Source organism: Geotrypetes seraphini, chromosome 4 (genome assembly GCF_902459505.1).
Source record: "Geotrypetes seraphini chromosome 4, aGeoSer1.1, whole genome shotgun sequence".
Classification (NCBI taxonomy): Eukaryota; Metazoa; Chordata; class Amphibia; order Gymnophiona; family Dermophiidae; genus Geotrypetes; species Geotrypetes seraphini.
In genome coordinates, this window is record NC_047087.1 from 272,109,674 (window position 1) to 272,135,317 (window position 25,644).

A 25,644-nucleotide genomic window follows, 5' to 3' on the forward strand; every position below is an offset into this window, starting at 1 on the left:
CCTATAATTGCTGTGGAAAAGAAAAAATCTCCAGAGATGTTACATCTAATCATTTATTTATAAATCTGAAGATAGCAGTCTGCGGAATGCACATCAGGGGGTCAACTTTGTGCTCAAAACCGTTGCCTGGTGTTTACATTTCAGTGTTTTTTTTTTAACAGTAGTTTCAGCCTACACGATCAGTCAAGCACTGTGGTTCACTGGATAGCTGTTCTGCACATCATTGCACTGACCCAACCAGTTCATTACCAATGCCTCAGCAGAGGCCATCCCTCTCAGTATTAACTGAGACATGCGTGTTTTTCTATCTCATTAATTCAGTGTATATACAATTAATTTTTCTCCATTAATAAACCCCTTGGTGTTAGTGACAGCTATCTAAACTTCTGTACCATGAGTGGAATATGATAAATACTGTACCATGGCTGTATTTCTGAAGTAGGCTCTGAAAACTGTAAGGCTGCTTATAGCTATTCTGCAGGCTGTTTTACGATTCTTTAAAATGTAATATTTCAATTTGCGTTTTGCATTTCTTATTTTAATCATTACTTTTTATTCTTTAACTTTTTTAGGGCTGCGTATTTATTAAAATTTTTAATCACAATTAATCAGTGCAGCTTTTTGTAATGCTGGGCAATGGAGGGTTAAGTAACTTGCCTAGAGTCACTAGGAGCCGAGTTGAAGGCTACTGCAATCTATTTTTATTGAAACAAATCATGTGGAGTCTTTATGATAATTTCTAACGTACTTATTTGTTGTGGAAATGATGGTCTGTAATGTGAGGTGTTACAAGGAACAAAGGAACTAGTATCGGTATCTGTAGATTTATTTATATTCATTTGATAATCCTTTATTTCCCCATGGATAAGACACAATGTAGATTACATCATACATAGAATCAGAACAGTGGATTTATAACTTATAGGTCTACTTAACAGAAAACATCCACTGCAGTGAATGTGAAAAAGTATTTAAAGATGAGATGAAAAGGAATGGCAACAAAATAAAATGTTACTTCAAATGACAATGTTCGTTGTACAAATGTATGATATATGATAATAACAGTTTATATATCGCAAGACCTTGAAGTTCTATGCGGTTTACAATGATTAAAAAAGTTACAGATTGAGTAGTACTAACAGAGTTAAGATTTAGTGGTCAGTTATTGTGGGGAAAGATTGTGCAGTGCAGCTGCCTAAGTACTTTAGGAACAAATATGTTTTTAGGTGTCTCACTGATGTGCATTATTTAATGCAGGCCTCATTGTTTTCAAGGGGGGCCTATTTATTAACAGATCAAGTAAATAACAATGAAAAGCATACTCTACTGAATAAAATAGGGAGAAGAACAAGCACTAGCAAGTTCAGTGTAAAAAAGTAATGACAGGTCATGAGAACTTTGCATTTGTAGAGGTAAAACCTAAAGTTAAAAATATTTTCAATTAAATTAGAGTCAAAAGGTCCATGAGGTAGTTATTTGGTGTGCTAGATCATCAAGGGGGAGTGTACTCAAGAAGGATAAGGCAATAACAGAAAAACTAAACAATATTTTTGCCTTTTTTTAAATTGACAATTATATTGTGGTCATACCACGTTGGAAACCTTTAATGGTGATGGTCTGATCAAACACATCACTGTTAAGTCTAGAAGATGTAAAAATCAAAATAACAAACTAAAAGGTTACAAACCATCAGGACCAAATGTTAGCCACCCCAGAGTTTTAGAAGAGCTCAAACATGGAGACCATATCTATATAGATTTTAGAAGTTAATTGCTCTGTGGATAATTGTTTTACCGGTGTATTTTTTAATGAGTATAACTTATGGGCAAAACTGTGGATGGACCCTTCAGGGTTTTATCTGCTGTCATTTACTATGTTACTATGGTGTTAACAGACTCCCTGATAGAGTCAGCTTGAGCCCCAATACTATCTGTACTATTGCGAGTGTGATTTCATGGGAGATTCTTGCTGGCCCTTCCCTTCTCTCTGATGTCAGAACTGACGTCGGAGGAAGGCTTGTGAGCCGGCGACGTGCAATCGCTGCACACTGGCCCTTCCTGTCCCAGAGTTGCGGTGCAGTTGCGGCGGCGACAAGCAGGCAGGGAGCACTGGTGGGGGGGGGGTGACAGCCCACCCACATACCCCCAACAATGGAACATTTAAAAAGGTACGACGGGGTGGGTGGGGGGTATTTAAAAAATTTATCTTCGCTGCATAAGACGCACCGACATTTCCACCCACTTTTGGGTGGAAAAAAGTGCATCTTATGGAGCAAAAAATACAGTATATTTTCTTTTTATTTGGCATATTAGAATTCTGCCCAAACAGAGACCTTCAGTGTACCTTAGGTAAACTGCTTTCCAAATGAGACAATAGACCAGAAGGCCTCAATTCGCAGAACAAGAAATCGTGCCAAACAAACCTGATTGAATTTTTTGATTGGATGACCAGAGAGCTGGATTGAGGTCATATGCTAGATGTAATTTTCTTATATTTCAGCAAAGCCTTTGATACGGTTCCTCATAGGAGGTTCTTGAACAAACTTGAAGGGCTGAAGATAGGACTCAAAGTGGTGAACTGGGTTAGAAACTGGCTGTCGGAAAGACGCCAAAGGGTAGTGGCTAATGGAAGTTGCTTGGAGGAAGGAAAGGTGAGTGGTGGAGTTAAAATATGTTTGTGAGTTAGAAGGGTTAGAAGGAAAAGTGTGCCTTTTTGCAGATGATACCAAGATTTGTAACAGAGTAGACACCGAAGAGGGAGTGGAAAATATGAAAAAGGATCTGCAAAAGTTAGAGGAATGGTCTAATGCCTGGCAACTAAAATTCAATGCAAAGAAATGCAGAGTAATGCATTTGGGGATTAATAATTGGAAGGAACCGTATATGCTGGGAGGTGAGAAGCTGATATGCACAGACAGTGAGAGGGACCTTGGGGTGATAGTGTCTGAAGATCTAAAGGTAAAAAAACAGTGTGACAAGGCGGTGGCTGCTGCCAGAAGGATGCTGGGCTGTATAAAGAGAGGAGTAGTCAGTAGAAGGAAGAACATAAGAACATAAGAATTGCCATCACCGGATCAGACCCTGGGTCCATCAAGTCCGGTGATCCGCACACGCGGAAGCCCCGCCAGGTGTACCCTGGCATAGTTTTAGTCCCCATATCACTGTATGCTTCTCAAGGGAGATGTGCATCTAATTTACCCTTAAATCCTAGAACGGTGGATTCTGCAATTACTTCCTCTGGGAGAGCATTCCAGGTGTCCACCACTCGCTGCATGAAGCAGAACTTCCTGAAATTCGTCCTGGACCTGTTCCCCCTCAGCTTCAGTCTATGTCCTCTTGTCCGTGTCAAACTGGACATTGTAAATAACTGCTTTCCCTGCTCCATTTTGTCGAATCCTTTCAGTATTTTGAAAGTCTCATTCAGGTCCCCTCGCAGTCTCCTCTTCTCGAAAGAGAACAACCCCAGTCTTCTAAGTCGTTCCTCTTAGTCCAGGTTCTCCATATCTTTCACTAGCTTCACTGCTCGTCTCTGCACCCTCTCTAGCAGTTTTATATCCTTCTTTAGGTATGGAGACCAATGCTGGACGCAGTATTCCAGGTGCAGTCTGACCAGAAGGTGTTGATGCCCCTGTACAGGTAATTGGTGAGGCCCCGCTTGGAGTATTGTGTTCAGTTTTGGAGACCGTATCTGACGAAGGACGTAAGAAGACTTGAAGCGGTCCAGAGGAGGGCGACAAAAATGATAGGAGGAGAGACTGGAAGCCCTGAATATGTATACCCTAGAGGAAAGGAGGGACAGGGGAGATAGGATTCAGATGTTCAAATACTTGAAGGGTATTAATGTAGAACAAAATCTTTTCCAGAGAAAGGAAAATGGTAAAACCAGAGGACATAATTTGAGGTTGAGGGGTGGTAGATTCAAGAGCAATGTTAGGAAATTCTACTTTACGGAGAGGGTGGTGGATGCCTGGAATGTGCTCTCAAGAGAGGTGGTGGAGAGGAAAACGGTGACTGAGTTCAAAGAAGCTTGGGATGAACACAGAGGATCTAGAATCAGAAAATCAGAAAATAATATTTGACACATATACAGACACAGACTTGCACGGTCTGTGTCTGTATATGGCCGTTTGGAGGAGGATGGGCTGGAGAGGGCTTCAATGGTTGGGAGGGTGTAGATGGGCTGGAGTAGGTTTTGACAGAGATTTTGACAGTTGGAACCCAAGCACAGTATTGGGTAGAGCTTTGGATTCTTGCCCAGAAATAGCTAAAAAGAAAAAATAAATAAATTGAATCAGGTTGGGCAGAGTGGATGGATTATTTGGGTCTTTATCTGTCATCATCTACTATGTTACTGTCACCAGTCCTGAAATAACCAGTAAGAACATAACATAAGAACATAAAAACATAAGCAATGCCTCTGCTGGGTCAGACCTGAGGTCCATCGTGCCCAGCAGTCCGCTCATGAGGCGGCCCAACAGGTCCAGGACCTGTGCAGTAATCCTCTATCTATACCCCTCTATCCCCTTTTCCAGCAGGAAATTGTCCAATCCTTTCTTAAACCCCAGTACCGAACTCTGCCCTATTACGTCCTCTGGAAGCACATTCCAGGTGTCCAGCACACTTTGGTAAAGAAGAACTTCCTAGCATTCGTTTTGAATCTGTCCCCTTTCAACTTTTCCGAATGCCCTCTTGTTCTTTTATTTTTGAAAGTTTGAAGAATCTGTCCCTCTCTACTCTCTCCATGCCCTTCATGATCTTGTAAGTCTCTATCATATCCCCTCTAAGTCTCCTCTTCTCCAGGGAAAAGAGACCCAGTTTCTCCAATCTCTCAGCGTATGAAAGGTTTTCCATCCCTTTTATCAGACGTGTCGCTCTCCTTTGAACCCTCTTGAGTAACGCCATATTCTTCTTAAGGTACAGCAACCAATATTGGACGCAGTACTCCAGATGTGGACGTACCATCGCCCGATACAACGGCAGGATAACTTCTTTCATTCTGATTGTAATACCCTTCTTGATTATACCTAGCATTCTATTCGCTCTCTTAGCGGCCGCTGCGCACTGTGCCGTCGGCTTCATTGTCATGTCCACCATTACCCCCAAGTCCCTTTCTTGGGTACTCTCATTCAATAACATCCCTCCTATCGTAAAGTTATACCTCGGGTTTCTGCTTCCCATATGTAATACTTTACATTTCTCAACGTTGAACTTCATCTGCCATCTCATCGCCCATTCCCCTAGTTTGTTCAAGTCCCTTTGCAATTCTTTGCAGTCCTCTTTAGTTCGAACTCCTTTAAATAGTTTGGTGTCGTCCACAAATTTTATTATCTCATACTTCGTCCCTGTTTCTAGATCATTTATGAATATATTAAATAGCAGCGGCCCTGCGGAACACCACTCGTGACCCAGCTCCAGTCTGAGTAATGGCCCTTTGGAAAAAACTGAAAAACAGATAAAAATCTATGGAGATCTTCCAGATCTGAGATGTGTCTTCTTATTGACCATTCATGTATGAAGATTACAGAGAAGGAATTCACTTATGGATTTAGGTGAGACAGTAGAGACTGACCAGATGGGCACAGCCCCTAAAGGGAACTTGTCAGTTTCTGTGCGGTAATTTCACATTTCACTAAAAGTTATGGGGCTTGTAATCAAAACTTAAACATGTCTAAAAACCCACCCAAGTCGGCACTTGGCCGATCTAAAAAGACATTCATGGACCGATAATCGAAACGGATTTTTGGACGTATCCAGGGACATTTTAGGCCTCAAGCCCACTGTGTGCCCAGAGCTGAAAGGAGAGGAGTGGTTAGGGTGGGATGTGTACTCTAATTTGTAACAGCCTTTGTACTGTCACACTGACCTTGGCAGCCTTCTCCAGTCTTCCCGTCAGAGTTCAAGAAGAGGTCCCGGAGTGGCCGAAAAAATTCAAACTTGTAGCCCTCTTGAATTATGTCCAGCACCTACCGTTCTGAAGAAATCTGTGCCTAAGTCTTCCAGAACATCAAAAGTCTCTCTCCTATGCGGGGAGCTCAGAGACCAACCTGGCATCACTGGGACTTCTTAGAATTTGCTGCTGAATCCAGAACATACAGAGTTAAAACAAACAATGAAAAATCAGAACCATGGTCTAATCCCATGGCGTACCCCAAGGATCACCACTATCTCCCACACTCTTCAACCTATACATTGCTTCCCTTAGCTCTTGCCTAGACAGACTAGGTCTTATATCCTACAGCTACACAGACATCACCATTCTACTTCCTTTCGACCAATCAGCGCCCTCCATGGCAAGCACAATACACTTGATACAGCAGCAATATGGATGAAAGAACGCAAACTGAAACTAAACCCTGACAAAACAAACTTCATCCTCCTCGAAAAAAGCTAAACACCAACTGTAACAAACCTAGTAATAAACTCAATCTCATATCCCATCCAACTCACTCAAATTCCTGGGAGTGCTGATAGACAGAAGATGCACCATGCAGCCACAAATCAACAAAACAATAAAAAAAATCATTCACAGTCATGAGAAACCTAAGGCAAGTTCGAAAATTCTTTGAAAAAAAAAAACTAGTTCCAAAACACAGCCTTAAGACTTATCTACTCACTGAAGAAATATGACCACATTACAGAGGCACATCACAACTCACACTGGCTCCCAATACAAATGAGATTACTCTTCAAATTCTTCTGCCTACTATTCAAAGCCATAAACGGAGACAGCCCAGTCTTCTGGAACAACAGACTAAATTAATCCACCTCAACCGGACACTGGAGAACCCATGCACCATTCATGCACCCTCCAACCAAAAATGTGAAATGAAAAAAGCTGTACTACAACATCCTAGCCACTCGAGCAGCAAAGCTGAACCAGCAACTCTCCATTCTACTGACTTTGACCACAGATTACAAAACCTTCAAAAAAGAAACAAAAATCCTACTATTCAAATTATACATAAAACCAAACTAATACACCTAGATCTACCTCAAACATCACCTGCAATACGCTCCATTCCTTACCAAACTAGAAAATATCCAAACTACTCCTTATGTACTTCTACATGTCCTGACAATTCATATGTAATCCACCTTGAACTGCAAGGTAATGGCAGAATAGAAATCACTAATGTAATGTAATGTAAGAATCTGAGCAGTTCTCCTGGAACTGCCAAATCTTTGTCTAGATCCTTGATAGGACCTCTGAGATGAAGATCCCGTAGATCCATAACGCAGTCTTCTATAGCAAAGAAAGGAACCATGATTGGAACTACCTAATCCTCATAGTTTACTGTCTGGCAAGGATTCAAGATGATGAACCATTACACTTGTCATCCAGTCCTTTGACAAAGAATTATCTTAAGCTCAATGTGGTAAAGATTTAAATTTTATGTTTTGGACATAGTAATCAGATGGATATATTTCCAATTGAGATTATCTTTGATGATGTGAAGATCCCTGTACTTAGCCAACGTGAATATTTAGGCATTATCCTTGATTCTGCTTTATCTTTTAAGCTGCAAATTCAAGCTGTTGCTTCAAAAGCTTTTTTTAAGCTACATCTATTAAAATGATTGAGGGATTTTTCTCTCGCTGGACAACTTTCAAACTATTGTAGTAGTGTTGACCACTGCTTTTGATTATTGTAGTTCACTTTACCTTGGGTTTACCTAAATATGTGATTCATGCATTATAACTAGTACAGAATGCTGCTGCATAGATCATTATGAATGTGTCCAAATTTGACATTATGCCTATTTTGCATGATTTGCATTGGCTAGCTATTTCTATTTCATTTTGCATTGAATTTAAAGTAGTATGTTTGATCTTTAAGGTATTAAGTCGCCCATTTATACATAACATCTAACATGATATTACATTCTTAGAGCCACATATTGCTTGAAATTCAGTCATTTAGATCTGTGATCCATTTTCAGCGTTCCGTGATATCGATACAGGGCACTTCTATGTGTAATGCATTGCCCGTTGAGGTCAAGGGATCTTCAAATGTGTTGCAGATTAGGAACTCCCTACAGCCATTTCCTCATGGCGATCTGCATGGGGCAGGAGCGTAGGAAGATCACTCCTGCCCCGAAAGCCCTCTAGACCACCAGGTAAGGCCGGGAAGGCGGCAGGAAGGTGGGGTGGGTCAGAGCTGGATAATCGCAGTTTTTTGTCATTCGCAGTCCAGCTCTGCCCGTATCCCCCGCGAATGCGAGGGAGAAGTGTAATTCAAATGTTTCCTGATATGGTACATTCCACTCAGATATTCCAGAAACAATTCTTAGAGGCCTTTTTACTAAGATGTGCTAAGTGAGCTCAAAAAATATTTTCTGTGTGTTAATCATGCAGCATGGCATGGTGGAGAGTGGGCATCGAAGCCAACTAGTGTGCCAACTAGTTAATGTGGATCTAATGTGGTAGGCATTCCCAGGTAATATTTTTTGCCGGTTCTGCATGTTAAGAAGTGCAGGACCAGCAAAAAAATAAGTCCTATTTTACAGCTATGGTAAATATGGGAAAGTAGTGTGGAAAAGTTCCATGTTAGGACATGCTAAACCCATTTTATACCAGAGTTTAGTAAAAGGGCTCCTTAATGCTGAGACCTTGAGTGTAAGTACTATGAACAGCTTTCTTTCTGAAGTCCCCAAGTAAAGGCTTGAGTATCAGGATACTCAATTTTATTTGAGTCCCTTCAATTGGCGACATCTCTATCCGATAGGAAAGCTTAACATGTTGAGTTACTATAAGGTGGGGTAACAGGCTTAAATGTGGGAATAATTCTCTTTATTCCTGGTGATTACTTTGATAATAATTTTACTATGTATCTTTTCCATTATTCTTCATTGACATGGGCTATATATTTGCAGTTGTGGTTTAGTTCATTATATTTTGTGTTTGCTTTTCTCTCCCTTGTGGAATTATCGTTGACCATTTCTGTTTTGGAAATTATGCTTAAATGTTAAAAAAAACAACAACTATGTGATGGGAAAACTGGGTTTGTTTGTTTTTTTTTAATTTATTTATGCAATTTTATAATGTTTACCAAGCATAAAAATCTTGTACAGAAAAGTGCGATCAAAAACCAAATTACCTTATTTTCCAAAATTGAAAAACACATCAAACTTGAAATTATATGAATACATAAAATAGACTCATTTGATCACACACTAGTCCTCAATAACTGGAACCAAGATTTAAAGAGTAGAGCAAAATCAATCAAAAACATTTTTTAGGAAAAACGTATGTCTACTGCGGTACAGAGAGCTAAACTTCATTAGGCACAGCTATATTTTTCTCAAGATGCTTAATTGAGAGGAAATTTATCAAATGAGATGGGTCTGTAAAGATATACTTCAAAGAACAGTATTTGACAACACATTTGCATGGATATCTCAAAAAGAAAATACCCCCTATTTGAGTCACTCCAGGTTTCAAAATTAAGAATTCTTTTCTTCTTTTTTGGGTCTCTCTAGAGACATCAGGAAATATCTGGATATGATGTCCCAGGAAGTCCTTGGATCTATTTTTAAAGAAAAGTTTTAATATCCAATCCTTGTCTGGGGCCAAAGCCACAGACAACAAGAGAGTGGCTGGGGCAGCCAATTCTCTATCCGATTGTTCCAGTATTGCGGAAATGTCCAATGGTCTTTCCTGAGATTCCTCAACTTTTTCTTTTTCTTTGACTTGGGATTTAACAGGAAGATAATATGCCCTTGTAAGAGGAGGTAAAGAGCTTTCAGGAATTTCTAATATTTCCATAAAGTACCGCTTCAGCATTTCTCGAGGGGAGAATGATAAGATCTTAGGAAAGTTTATAATCCTCAAATTGTTAGCTCGACCATTATTCTCCAGAGCTTCCAATTTCCTCCTCAAAATTATATTATCTTTAACCAGTAAGTCTTGATTATTCTTTACTACTGTTAGCTCTTTACCTGTATTTTTGTACCTCTACTTTTAACAGAGATATATCTTGTTTAATCAATTTTATTTCTCCTTTCTGTTCTTTAAGTTCCTTATCCAAATTTTTAATTTCCCAGATTCACTACCAAATCCCATAGTGCTTCAAGTGTGACTTCTGGAGGTTTAATTGCTGTAAAAAATTGTGGTTGTGCTGTGAGATTGTTCCGAAATTTGGTTTACCTCCATGGAGTCTTGTGCTCCCCCAGCCTTAGTTGTCCCGGTCTCAGGTCCTACCAGAGTGAGCAAGCCACTCTGAGCTGTCTCCAACGGCAAGCCCTCCAACACACTGGCCTCCGGAGACGAGAGGGCTATCTCTTCGGGTGCTTTTTGGTCCCGTAGAGAGCTGGCTGCCTGCGGCAGTGGCTGATGGGTGGCGTCCTCTCGTAGGGGCTTAGAATAACGTCGAGCCCTGAGGTTTTCACCCCCACACTACTCCCCAGCGGTGTCCCAAACAGGCTAGCCCCCGAAGAAAATCATCAATCGCTAACGAAGTGGCAGTCGGTCGTCGGGAGGCACCACCGACATTCCTGCCCCATCTCTTCGGCATATTTAGTGCAGGTATGATTGAGAATCAATGGTGTCCTCACTGCAGCAAACATGCGGTAGCCATCTTGGATCCGCAAAAGCGGGAAAACTGGTTTTAAGGAATGCAGTGATTTGTGAATCTAAATGGGGACTAAGAGAAAACCACAGAAATATATATGTATGAAAAGGAAGTGGGGGAATTCATTCAGGAACTGAGGCTAAGGTTTAAAACTGTAAAAAAAACAAAAGGAATTGACCCCAAAATATCCACAAAGAAGAAAATCCAGAGAAAACCAAAAAAACTCTGTGGAGTGACGATGTTCCTAAATGGACTTTATTTGAAAGTGTCAAAGTTCGAAAGGTACACTGAAATCATCCACATAAAACTGTAAAACAAATAGTAGCAATCACATGCTACTAATGATCCTAACATGAACCCCATCTTATTCCTTTATACAATTCAAAACTTGTTTAAACCTATTTACCCTTTTAGATTGCCCAGTTTAATTAACACATTTGTAGCATTTTGTCCTTTGGCTACGAATCTCAGCTGCTTGATAGATGTATTTTCTTCATGCATATGTAAAGTACTCCTAATTGTAATTATATGGAGGAAAATATTAATTTGTACTTAGTTTACACCTTGATAGTTCAAGTTATATTTCAGTGAAAAGGGATTACAGACCAAGGGCCAGGCTTACCGATGGGAGCTAATGCACATGAACTTGTATTAATGTGATTTAATGCATACCTAATTTCAACAAGTTCCATTTTAATAAAGAATATAACTTACATTAACATATTAATATTTGTACCTGAGACGGTGGACTTGCCCATCTTTGGGATTTGAACTTTGGCTTTCCTGATTCTTAGCTGCTGTTCTAACCACTAGGCCATGCCTTCTCTAGTATATAGGACAAATGGTAACAGACACCAAAATGAAACACATAAGCCTTTTTGAAAGCTTATAAGATGCTGCTACTACTACTATTACTATTGATTATTTCTATAGCGCTACCAGTGCACGCAGCGCTGCAGAGTCACAAAGAAGAAGAAAACAGTCCCTGCTTGAAAGAGCTTACAATCTAAACAGACAAACAGGATGTCATGGATACAGTTAAGGGGAACGGTTAATCAGCTGGCTGGGTTAGAGGGCAGAGGAGTATGGTTAAGGATTGAAGACTATATCAAAAAGATGGGGTTTCAGTCTGCTTTTAAACGAGGGATGGGAAGGGGCTTGACGGACAAACTTGGGTAATTTATTGCAGGCATAGGGGGCAGCTAGATGAAAGGAACAAAGTCTGGAATTGGCAGTGAAGGAGAAGGGTAAAGCTAAGCACAGCTTATCTGAGGAACGGAGTTCTCTGGGAGGTGTATAAGGAGAGAGAAGAGAGGCAGCAGAATGAACACACTTGTAGGTCAGAAATATGCAATGGCAGATAGGGAGCCAGTGAAGTGACTTAAGGAGAGAGGTGACATGAGTGTAGCGAGGTTGGTAGAAGATGAGTTGTGCAGCAGAGTTTTGCACAGATTGCAAGGGGGAGAGGCAACACTGCGGGATACCAGTTAGAAGTAGATTGCAGTAATCTAAGTGTGAGGTTATGAGAGCATGGACAAGGGTCTGGGTAGTGTGCTCAGAGAGGAAGGGGCCTCATATCTTGTCTCTATCTTTCCTATCTGAATATGCTTAATGGATTTTATTATTTGAATTATTAAATCTTTACTGTTTAATAATTGTTTTCTCAGGTACTTTAGCTAGATTGCGAGCCTTCGGGACAGTTAGGGAACTTCCAAGTACCTAATTTTTATTTTATTGTAACCCATTCTGAGCTTCTGGGGAGGACAGGCTATAAAAATGAACAAACAAATAAATAAATAAATAAAAAGAACATTATACAATGGGTTCCATCTTCAGCCTTTGTGGGAGAATGAACTTTATATATTTTAATATCTATACTGTAGAAACATTTCAATGAAAAACTGTAGAACATCTGTATAAACTGGAATGCAAATAAATATTGATAAACAATGGAAATGGTGTTTACCCTAGCATATAGTGTGTAAAAATGCTACAATTAGTAAAGAAGATGAAAACATTAGTCTGCCTAGAAAGACTTTTGGAGTTCATTAAAAGTATTCATCAGCCAAGAAACTAATTAGATTCATTTAGTGCCCACTGAGACTGTAAAATATTATTCTTATTTATACTTTAATAATTGCACATGATTTGCAAGAAACACAAAGTGGGAACCATACCATTATTTTCAATACATTTATAAAATGATATCTGAAAAAAATAATAAGGGGCTTCAAAAAAAATCTAGTTGTACCCCACTTCTCTATATTTTTCTTTCTTGCATTATTAGCATACATGATAACCTAAAGCTGCAATTTTTACTTACTCCTATGATTGGCAGCAAATCCATTACTTAACTACATACATATTGATTTTGCTTGTAGATGCCCACTTCTCATACTGTAATTTCTTAGATATATTTTAAGAAAAGAAAACCTCTTAGAAATCTGAAAATTATTTTTAAGAATCGCTGTGTGCGAATTGAACATAATTTTTGAACTAAAAAGAATCACCTTATTCATACATATTGCAAAGGACTACCAGATGGCAAGTTGATTCTATTGTATTGGAGAACCCAGGACTCAATTTCATGCGCCACTTCTAAAATAATAGAAAAGGAATAATAGTAATTAGGAGTTGGTTTCTTCATATTCATGCAGTACTCAAAGGGTATTTCTTACAGGTGGTTGCCCACTAAGGTAAGGAGAATCCCTAGAGATCAAATTAAAGCAAGCGTCTACCATGAAGATAGCATCAACAAAGGGCTCTTTCATAGTAATGCCTGCAGCAGGGTTGTAGCTTACTGCTACCTACAGTAGGGCTTGTGTGTATGACTGTGTCTCTTTGTGGGTAGGCACTAATGCAAAACAGCCAAAAATGAGAAAAAAATAATCTAGCATCTCTAGAGAATATGCTAAAGGAAGCTATAAAACATGGCAGAAGTTACAAGTCCTAAAAACTAAAATTCAATCTACATATAATAGGGCACTTAATGTTTTTAAAATGCATTTATCTACAATAAACTTACATAAATGAGCCTTTTGTTATTTGCTTTCATGTGTTCTTTCTAAGAAAGGAAGTTTTGTTTATTGAAATGAAATTAATTCCATATTTCAATGTCATACTGTACTTATTAGCCCACATTGCTCACCATATTCTAATCACTGTTTAACATGATAAAGCATTTATTGAGCATAATTCCCTACACATAACTGTTTAATCTTACTTTGTTTTTCATTGGACATTTTCTCTGTGGATCATTATGCATTGCAGCCTTGAGATTTTTTTTCAAACATTTTACATTCATTGCAGACCTTCCTTGTTTGTCTTGAACTGAATATTATGTATATACGGTACGGCCATCATTAGTCTTGCTTTATATGCTACAAAAAAATTGGCTTTACCAATATGAGGGCTAAGGCCGGTAACTTTTGAAGTAGCTAAAATGGAGCAATAGGAGTCAGTATTTTAGCCTCCTCAAGGTTGCATATCCACTACCCTTTCATAAATATTTTCCATCTTGATTTAATTTTCTTGAAATTTCATGTCACAAAATCTTGGTCTACGGTAGTTGTTGACAATTCACATTTCTTAATCTCCAAATGGCTCTCTGAAAACTTAGATTTAAATCTTGTTTTGGGCACACTGGTAAATAGCAGAACAGGCTGAAGAGAAATAAAAGGTAGCTTAAGTGACCCTTCTATTTCACTGAAGACGCATTCGACAAGAGGAGTGGCTTCCTCTTGGGCAGAAGCAAGGGCAATTACTCCTGAGGAGAATTGCACATCAGCGACCTGGTCGTTCCATCATACTTTCACCAAATTCTATAGGGTTTAGCACAGGACGATGCAACTTTCAGGTCCTCAGTACTACGTGCAGGCGGGATCCGGAAGGTTCGCCCCCCACATTTCGCCCCCAGCAATTCGCCCCTCACATTTTGCCCCCCACATTTCGCCCCCAGACACATTTCGCCCCCACACATTTCGCCCCCGCACATTTCGCCCCTGATTATGTGTACTGCACATTTCGCCCCTGAGCGTTCCTCCGTTCTCTCTCTCTCACTCTAACTTTGTCTCCCTTCCCACCTCCCCTTTCTGCGTCTAAGATAGGGTCGGCAACATGCCACATGTCCCATGCCCCCCCCCTCCTCCCCCTGAGACCTATCAAAGTACCTAGCAGTCCAGCATTGATCTTTGTGGCAGGAGCATGGCCCTCTCGCTCCTGCCTTCCCAAATGGCTGCCATGACCTCTCGCAGCTGCTCACGGCACTTCCTGTTAATACCATTAGCTGCTGCAAGAGGACAACAGCCATTTTAGAAGGCAGAAGTGAGAGGGCTGTACTCCTACCATGAAGGCCCCCCCCCCCACTGGATCCATACAGCTTGTGAGCCACATGTCCCATGCCCCCCCCTCCTCCCCCTGAGACCTATCAAAGTACCTAGCAGTCCAGCATTGATCTTTGTGGCAGGAGCATGGCCCTCTCGCTCCTGCCTTCCCAAATGGCTGCCATGACCTTTCGCAGCTGCTCACGGCACTTCCTGTTAATACCATTAGCTGCTGCAAGAGGACAACAGCCATTTTAGAAGGCAGAAGTGAGAGGGCTGTACTCCTACCATGAAGGCCCCCCCCCCCACTGGATCCAGTACCTAGTTAGGCCCTGGGGGGGAGACCCTTTCCGACTGTCCTGCCAGCCCTGCAGCCCTGCAATCAACCTGCTCTCTGCCTCCCCCAACTCTCTCTCTGGCTCCCCGGCTCTCCAGTGCATCGCGCCCTGCCCGGGGCCGGAGCAGGGCGGCTGGGAGACAGCGACGCGGCCGCCAGGGTCGGAAACCCCAATCCCCCCTCCCACACAGCCGGGCCGCCCAGGGAGGGGAAGGACACATTTGCAGGGCTCTACCTCGGCCACTGTGGTGCAGGGTTCACGGCCCCCACCTCCCACAAAGTGAGGGCGGCGTGGGGTGGATTTTACACCACTGTACCAGGTTGCTTAGAACAGTCAAAGAGGCAAAGGATTCTCTCTTCCTTCCTCCTGCCTCTATCGCAAGCCCTTACATCTCCAGAGTAGGAAACCGCAGGTGCTCGGCTTACATGAGACGCCAGCCACGCTGAGCAGATGAGACGGCGGCAGCCACACCACCCCTTCCCACCCGGCGATAAGGTACTGGGCCTCCGGCGACGCACAACCCCTCCCTCCCGTGGCGTGTGCGGCGGCCCTCCCGCAGGAACCAAGGGAGCGTCTCGGCGGGCTCTGGCAGGCCGCGGCTCAACAAGGGAGAGTCGGGGTGGGTGCGACTCTCTCTCTCTGGCTCCCCGGCTCTCTGCCGTGACCTGCTCTCTGCCTCCCCGGCTCTCCTAATCTCCGCCGTGACCTACTTTATGCCTCCCCCAACTCTCTCTCTGGCACCCCGGCTCTCCGCCACAACCTGCTCTCTGCCTCCCCGACTCTCTCTCTCTGGCTCCCCTATGAGCGTTGGAGCTAATACCGCAGTGGCCAGCGCTAAACTAGCCCAATGCGAAATGTGCAGTACACATAATCAGGGGCGAAATGTGCGGGGGCGAAATGTGTGGGGGCAAAACATCCGGGGGGCGAAATGTGTGGGGGCGAAATGTGTGGGGGCGAAACATACCTGGGGGCGAAATGTGGGGGGCGAAATGTGAGGGGCGAATTGCTGGGGGCGAAATGTGGGGGGCGAAACTTCCGTGAACCCGTGCAGGCTCACATCTCCCATCCTAGACTTTGGGGACTGTTTAGGTATGTCCCTTTCATTCAGCATACCATCCCTATTGCACTGGAAAAAAAGATTAGGTTCTAACCATGATAATATATTTTCCAGTAGATAGGGATGATATGCTGAACCCCCACCTAGCAATTATTTGATGCGTCTGATTTCTGAGTCAAGCTTAGCAGTCAGCTCCACAGCTAATATTTTCCTGTCAGTCAGACTACAGGATTATAGTAACATAGTAAATGACAGCAGATAAAGACATGAACAGTCCATCCAGTCTGCCCATTAGTAATATCCATTAAAAATACATGATTAAATCAACTTGTCTCTTCTTTAATATTTCTGGACCTTCAGTTTTTCAAGTTGTTCATAAACACTTTCTTTCGTGAACGATGCAGTATCCACTCCATTCTCAGATGTAACTTTGCTATCCAATCGCTGTCCTTCTCCATGGTTTTCTTCTGTGAATACTGAACAGAAGTATTTGCTTAGCATAATTGCTTTGTCATCACTCTCCACATAGTGGTTCATACCTTTTTCAGTCTTGTAATTCCATTTTTTGTCTTTCTCCTTTCACTAAAATAACTGAAAAAATTTGTGTCTCCCTTTTTTATATTTATAGCCATTTTTTCTTCCGCTTTTGCCAGATATCTCTCTCTCTTTACTTCTTTCAGTTTCATCCGATATTCCTTTCTTTACTCCTCTTCTTGATTTTTTAAAATATTTCACAAAAAACAATTCTTTTGCCTTTATTTTTTCCACCACTAGTTTGGAGAACCATATCGGTTTCCTTTTTCTCTTATTTTTATTTATTTTCTTCACATAAAGGTCAGTAGCTCTTTTTATTGCACCTTTCAACTTGGAACACTGTTTTTTCCATTTCCCTAATGTTTTCTCATCCAATCAGCTCTTTATTCAGGAAGTTAAAAAGCTGTGATTGACATATTCTACAGAATGCTCGCGAGCAGGCATGAACAACCTATCGTTCAGCACACCATCCCTATCTACTGGAAAATATATTATGAAAGTAAGAAACTAATCTCTTTATACTGATAATTATTTTGTACCTAGGGCAATGGAGGGTTAAATAACTTGCCTGGCATCTCAAGGAGCTGCAGTGGAAACTGAACTCAAGTTTCCCTGATTCTCAGGCCACTGCACTAACCATTAGGCTACTCCACACTAAATTTAGTGTTTTCTCATTTGTCCTTGTTGTTCATTTTGTACATAACATGAGGGTTTAAAGCTAGCAAATGTTGAGGTACTGTATTTTTCGCTCCATAAGACGCACCCACCTGTAGAGGAGGAAAAAACCAAGAAAACATTTTTGAACCAAATGGTGTGCCCTGTACTTTGTCCCTCCTCTGGTGGTCTAGTGATAGGCTGGGACAGGGTAAAGGCCATGTCTATAGGTGGGCACGTCTAATGGTAGACATGCGTAGTGGCAGCCAGCCCGCCCCAAACCAGAATGCTCCAAGCCAGCCATCCCCCCAGCCTCCCCCTCCCCCGTACCTTTTTAAATCATCCCCCTGTACTTTTAAATCATCCTTCCAGTATTTTTAGATCAATCATCCCCCCAGTATTTTTAAATCATCCCCCCGTACCTGGTGGTCCAGCGTATATCTCTCCCTCGCTTACGGAGCACAGGTCAGAAGCGCGGAGGTCAGCAGCAAGCTTTACGCGCTCCTGCTTGCGCCCGTGCTGTTTTCTAAATGGCTTTGTCAGTTCTCGCGGGACTCGCGAGAACTGAAGCCATTTAGAAAACAGCGCGGGCGCAAGCAGGAGCGCGTAAAGCTTGCTGCTGACATCTGTGCTCCTGACCTGTGTGCCGCTAGTGAGGGAGGGGTACACGCTGGATCACCAGGGACTGCGACGATGATGATGACGACGACGGAGGAGGAGGAGGCAGCAGAGGGCGGTTAGCTGTTTTAAAAGGTGCAGCTACGGTGGTAGCAGCGACGATGGCGGGCAGGTGGTTGGGTGGGTGCTTTAAAAGGTATGGCAGCAGGGTGCTTTAAAATGGTGCAGCAGCGGGTAGGTGTTTAAAACGGTACCTTTGCTCCATAAGAAGCACTGAGATTTCCACCCACTTTTTGGGTGGAAAAAAATTACATCTTATGCAGCGAAAAATACGGTCTTTCATTTTGTAATTTGTCCATGCCAATGTCCATTTTCCTGTAGGGGTGTTCTGTCTTGACAATACCCCTGAGAAGCTTTCAAGTTGGTTACTTATCAGTTTGTTATTTTATAGTAGGTGTCACTCTTCGCTCTGGGGATTGTGAGTGCTCCCTCCACAGCATTCTCAGGCACAAGGACTGAACTCAGGATCTTCTATTGACCATACAAAGTAATACTAACTGTTGTTGTATGTAGTTTAGTGACTGCAAGAGTGGTACATTTTTATTTTATTTTCTATTCTTAATGCATTATCTGTTATTCATTCATTTCTGCATGTAAAACATTTCTAGACTGCCCGAGGCACAGTGATGCACTTGGGGAGTAAAATGGCAATGGAATTGTATGTGCTAGGAGATGAGAAGTTGATATGTACAGACTGGGAGAGAGACCTTTGTATGACAGTGTCCGACACCCTCAAGGCTGTGAAACAATGTGGCAAAGTGGTGGCCATAGCTAGAAGAATGGCGGATCGCTTAGAGAGAGAGAGAAGAATTGCCAGTAGAAAAAGGGAGCTGTTAATGCCCTTGAACAAGTCATTGGTGAGACCCCCACTTGGCATATTCTGTTCAGTTCTGAAGGCTCTATCTTGCTAAGACTTGAAGCGGTCCAGAGAAAGGCCACAAAAATGATATTGGGATTGCGTCGAGAGATGTATGAGAAGAGGCTCAAATACCTGAATATGTATATCCTAAAGGAAAGAAGGGGTAGAGGAGATATGATACAGACATTAAAATACTTTAATAATATTAATTTACAAACAAATCTTTTCCAGTGATGGAGAAACGGTAAAACTAGAGGACATAATATGAGGCGGTAGACCTCGGAGTAATGCCAGGAACTACTTTTTCATGGAGAATGTAGTGGATGCCTGGAATGCCCTCCCTGTAGAGGTAGTGGAAGCAAAAACAGTAATGCATGGGACAGACACAAATGATCCCTAAATAGAAAGAAGATAGTATCAACACAAAACTCAACAGATCAACAATCATAACTTTGTTTATGATGCACAAGAGTGGTGCTTGGATGGCAGCCCTGACAATGGGGGAAGTGGAACTGATGCCAAAGATTTCTTTGGTCTTTGTCTCATATATGGCAAGACAGTTTGGGATGGGCTGGAGTTAACTTTGACAGACACTCAAGCAATAGGGCAGTGTAGCCAATACGGGTGGATTTCTACAATCTGTTACCGTATATGGCAGGATGGATCAGGAATATGTATTTTATATCACATTCATATCATCCGAGTACAGATCTTGCCTATCTCGGGCGGGGGAAGGCATCTTACATTGGAACTTAGCAAGTAAAATAGATAATTAATGGATTGTGAGTTCAACATTGCTTTGAAAATGAATGTGACTGTTAGGCACCCTAGATGGACCATGCAGATCTTCATCTGCTGTCATTTCCTATGTTACTGTATAATGATATGGGAGCAGGAGGTCTGCATGAGATGAAGGGTAAGAAGGTTGCCTCTTCAGTTGACACAAGAAACAGGGTAGAAGAAAGCACCCACGCTCCATGAATGTCCAGCAATGAATGTCCTGGGAATATGCCCTGGCAGTACTGTATAATGAATGTTCAGAAAGCATCATATACAGCACAGTAAAGACCAAGGATTGAATCTGTTGTGGCTAATTAGAGGAGAATGGAGAGCAAGTATTTGGTCTGATTGAAGTGTCTGCATTATTCTTTTACTATCTTGCACTGTGAATCTGAGCTCCCTCTACAACCCATTTCTTACACCTAGATAGCCCGTTGTCCATATCCATCCACTGTCATTCCCACACACACACACCTAGTGCTAATTCATATCCACTGTAGGTAAAGTGATGCATGTCGGTAACAAAAATCTCAAGCACGAGTACAGGATGTCCGGGGCGGTACTTGGAGAGACCTCCCAGGAAAGGGACTTGGGAGTTCTGATCGACAAGTCAATGAAGTTGTCTATGCAATGTGCGGTGGCGGCGAAAAGGGCGAACAGAATGCTAGGAATGATAAAGAAGGGGATCATGAACAGATCGGAGAAGGTTATCATGCCGCTGTACCAGGCCATGGTGCGCCCTCACCTGGAGTACTGCGTACAGCACTGATCGCCATACATGAAGAAGGACAGGATACTACTCGAAAGGGTCCAGAGAAGAGCGACTAAGATGGTTAAGGGGTTGGAGGAGCTGCCGTACAGCGACATATTAGAGCAGCTGGGCCTTTTCTCCCTTGAACAGAGGAGATTGAGAGAGGACATGATCAAAACCTTCAAGATACTGAAGGGGATAGACTTAGTAGATAAGGACAGGTTGTTCACCCTCCCCAAGGTAGAGAGAATGAGAGGGCACTCTTTAAAGTTGAAAGGGGATAGATTCTGTACAAACGTAAGGAAGTTCTTCTTCACCCAGAGAGTGCTGGAAAACTGGAACGCTCTCCTGGAGGCTGTCATAGGGGAAACACCCTCCAGGGATTCAAGACAAAGTTAGACAAGTTCGTACTGAACAAGGATGTACGCTGGTAGGGATAGTCTCAGTTAGGGCACTGGTCTTTGACCAAAAGGGCCGCCGCATGAGCGGACTGCTGGGCATGATGGACCACTAGTCTGACCCAGCAGAGGCATCTCTTATGTTCTTATTCTGATGTATATTGTATTCCCTCCTACACAGATAACAAGGGTTACTGCTAAAGGAGGTGGCTGATAACCACCATTGTGTAAGGTGTAGGAGAGTTATAGCAGAGCACACCATCAAACCAGGACCATCACTGAAAGAACATTTGGAAATCTAAAAGACTGAATTCATTGCTATGACAGGTGAGGGAGTGAATTGCTGTACAGCTCAGTAGAGGGTGGGAGTCAGAAAGCCTTGAGCATGTGCAGAAGCTCAAGGCCCCGCAGCAACCCATCATAGATCAGGCACGCATATGTCCTGTGGGTTGGCGCATGCCGGTGTCCACTCAAGGTAAGGATTTGGGGGTGGGTCGCAGGGGGGGTGCGAAGCTAGTTCCTGGGGTGGGGGCTCGCATATCGAGTCAACGCTCGATTTGTGAGTCAAAGTTTGCAGGAGTGTTTTGCTCGTCTTGCAAAACACTCACAAACAGCGTTACTCGCAAACCGAGATTTGACTGTATAAAAAATGGCATAAGCATATGCTGATATAGCAAAAGTAGAAAAAAACTTGATGGTTACTTATCAATTAAATACACACTAGTGCACTTTCGGTCCAGAGTCTCTGAAATAAACTGAGGTTTAAATAGTCTGTATTATGAAGTAATTACACAGTCCCTTTAGTATCAAATAGTATTAAAAAGTGTTAAATAGTAGTTTTAATGAAAATTATTGAAGAAATAAAATTTATACTTAATGTTCAAGCCAGTGATGTGAACGTGAGTAAGAGAAAAGAAATGTCTTTCTCTTTGAAAGAACCCTGAATGGGTGAAAATCTAATACTCAATATTCTGAGGCTTGTCCCCGTCTATAAATAGAGAAAATAGATTATATCCAGTGTCATTTTGGTTTATTTTGGTTCTATATAAGCATATGCTGACAATTTAACAGAAGTATCAGCTATTTAACACAATGAACAGATTGAGATGTTATTAATAAGGATTTCAAAGCTAAAATAAAAAAGAGTGGGGAAAGTGGAGAAGTCTACCTTGTGCCTTTTGTTAACTGAAACTGACGGTTTAGAATGGAATTTATAAAAACCTAAGCAGAAGGGTTAAAGTATAAAACTATAACCATATTGAAGGAATCTTTACACAAATTAAACCAATTTAAAACTGAAAATAATTTCCAGTCAATATAATTGAAAGCTTTTACTGCATCTAGTGAGATCACACATGCAGCATTATCCATAAGCAGAGTAGCACGCAAAATATAACACGATACTGTATACTGGAGTTATCTGTGACAAGTTTGCCCTTGACAAATCCAATTCGAGACGGGTGGATTAATTTAGTAATAATTTTAACCAAATTTTCAGCCAATATTTTCACACAAATTTTGCAGTTATACATAATATAATAATGATACTAGTCTGTAATTTTTTGCCAATTAAGGGCTCTTTTTATCAAGCAGCAGTAGTTTTTTTACTGCAGGCCGGCAAGGTAAATGCTCTGACATTCATATGAATTGAATGAGCATTGGAGCATTTACCTCGCTTGATAAAAAGGAGCCCTAAATATGTCTACCAGGTTTTTCTAAAACCACAATATTCATTTCAGTAAATGTACCTTTAATTTGTGAGTTCAGAATAAAGTGATTACACAATTTTAACAATTTAGGAAACAAGTAGGACAATTTAGGAAACAATTTAGGAAACAAGTAGCAGTTTCTAGCGTAGGGAGCCGCGCTGAATGGCTTGTGCAGCTCCCGACGCTCATAGGAACTCAATGAGCATCTGGAGTAGCGCGGGCCATTCAGTGCGGCTCTCTGCGCTAAAAACCGCTAGCGCGGTTTCATAGAAGAGGGGGAAAGTGTGTTTAACCAGATAATTTGCCAGTTTTTAAAGAAGAGATGACCATGTTAATTTCAGAAATTAATATAGGAACAGTGAGTTTATCAAAGTCAGCCTTGGTTTATTAAAAAAAAAAAATTATATTCCACATTATCTACTATTCAATAATTTGCTGATCAGAAGGGGATGGAAAATAAATATTTAATAGATTTACAGTATGAAAGACCGTTAGTGGTGGTGAAAACATACCAATGATGATAAAGTTAAAGAGGTACTATACCATAGATAATACTAAATATGTACATAATTAAAATAATGCACAAGCCTTATGGGCAGTCAATGCAGACTTCTCAGAATAGGGCACACCTGCTCTGATTTGCATGCTTGATATATTAATCTGGCTCAGATATTTTGCAAAGTCTATAATTTGCAGGCTCTTTCTTATTTCCCTGATGGACTCTTTAAGAGAGGGGTTAATAAGCTATCCCCTAAGGAAGAAGAAAGAGCCTGATCCTAACATAATGTGTGATCTTTATAAATATGTAGGGCATTTAATCCAATTCAGTGTGACAGAAAACTTTTTATTTATTTATTTTACAGAGTATACTGTAGATTTTTCAGTTGTATGAAGTAAAAACTATCCCAGATTCTGTCTTCCAGGATATCCAAAATTTCCACAGTAGTAGAGAATTAAACAGGTGATAAGAATTAGTGGAACTCCTAATTTTTGAGAGAAAAAGGCATAATTAGATTAAAAGCCCGGTCAGAATTGGTAAAGATAGCAAAATAATTTACAAACATCTCAGCCAGCTATGAAATCCTGTCCTGAAACACAATATCATCTACCTGAGGTGTTTCAGGTTCCGTAACACTACAAAATTCCACAGGAGAGAGTACGTTTTAATCACAAACAGCCACCATACATACTCTATAGTCACTAATAGAGAATCCCACCTGCATTCACACAACTATACTTGCTAAATACATAAGAAGGAAGATCAGGCAAACAGACCAATCGTACACACAATCATTCAAACAAAAGAACACATAAAAAGAAAAAAAGTGGAGAAAAATCCGCAGATGAGCTTCATGGGTAAAAAAACTCCACTTTCTGAAATCATATACAAACGATCAACCGTTTCTTCTTCCATTCAAATAAAGCAAAAAGTTGATGCAATAATTGCAAGGAAGGATTCAATACACAACAAAGGCACAGTTAGTAATCAACAGCGTGTGCTCAAAGGCAAAAAAATGCCACAAAAACAACAGACACTTAACTGTTGTAGAACGCTGCTGTTTGCTGCCAATATCCCCCAAAGCCTAGAACAGGGGTGCCCACACTTTTTGGGCTTGCGAGCTACTTTTTAAATGACCAAGTCAAAATGATCTACCAACAATAAAATAAAAAAAAAACACAAAGCACACTGTACGCATAGAAAATGTTAATTATCATTCCTATTCCAGGGTTTTTCAAAGAGGTCAAAGCAGATGACTCTTTGCACTATAACCTCAGTAACAACCATACAAAAATAGACAAATATACCCCCCTCCCTTTTTATTAAACCAGAATAGCAGTTTTTAGCGCAGGGAGCTGCGCTGAATGCCCAGCGCTGCTCTTGACACTCATAGGCTCCTTGCGCTAAAAACCTCTTTTGCGGTTTAGTAAAAAGGGACCTTAGTGTAAAATATAGACAGCAGATATAAATTCAGACACATTTTGATCACTAAATTTAAAATAAAATCATTTTTCCTACCTTGTCTGGTGATTTCATGAGTCTCTGGTTGCACTTTCTTCTTCTGACTCTGCATACAATCTTTCTTCCCTTCTTTTAGCCTGTATGCTTCCTCTCCTCCAGACCTCATTCCTTCCCCCAACCTTTCCTTCCTCTTCCTTGCCCTTTCTTTCTCTCTGCCTCCCTTTCTTTTTTTTTCTGTTTCTCTTCTTTCCTTCTGTCTCCCTGCCTGCCCTTTTTCTTTCTTTCTCCCTGCTCTCCCCCAAGCCACTGCCACTGCCATTGCCATCGGGGACCAGGACCCAAACGCCACCAATAACAGGCCCCAAGCTCTCCCTGCTTCGGCCAACCAGCATTCTTCTCCCCAACGTCAATTCTGCCGTCGGGAAGAGGAAGGCTGATCAGCCCAAGATCATGATCAACCTATTGGGGGAAATGCTGCCGGGTCCTGCCTTCGCGGAAACAGAAAGTAGGCAGGACCCGGCAGGAAGAAGAACAAATGCTTCACTAACCTGTCTCCCGCATTAGCCCGTAGCGAACGCTTGCTTCAGGGCTCTCAACATGTGCGTGCCGGCTTCCCTTCTCCCCCCCCCCACCCCCCGGACATAACTTCCGGTTTCGGAGGGAAGAGAAGAGAAGCCGGCACGCACACGTTAGAGCCCGGAGCATAAGTTCACTATGGGCTGAAATCTCCAAGCCGGGTTTTTTTTAATGTTCAGCAGCGGCAGATGACAGCTGGGCGGACCGCCCAGCTAAAAGGCCCTAGGGAGAACACTGGAGAGGAAGGCTGATCGGCCCGTAGATCAGGACGGCAACACGAGTTTATCATGGAGCCCGGGTGGGCTCCGCGATCGACTCACGTTGCCTTCCTGAGCTACTGGTCGATCGCGATCGACGTATTGGGCACCCCTGGCCTAGAATATACAAAGGCTCAACTTCGTGCTAAACAAATGCCATTAGCACAAGACCCAACATGGAACTTCCATGTTTCGCCAGAGC

The 25,644-nt window shown here is 41.8% G+C and overlaps 1 protein-coding gene across 4 annotated transcripts in view; it reads right to left on the reverse strand.

Moving 5' to 3' along the window:
• Positions 1-25,644, reverse strand: part of MGMT (O-6-methylguanine-DNA methyltransferase) — a 492,598-nt gene that overhangs the window by 155,706 nt on the left and 311,248 nt on the right. The gene's annotated exons all lie outside the window — the stretch shown is intronic.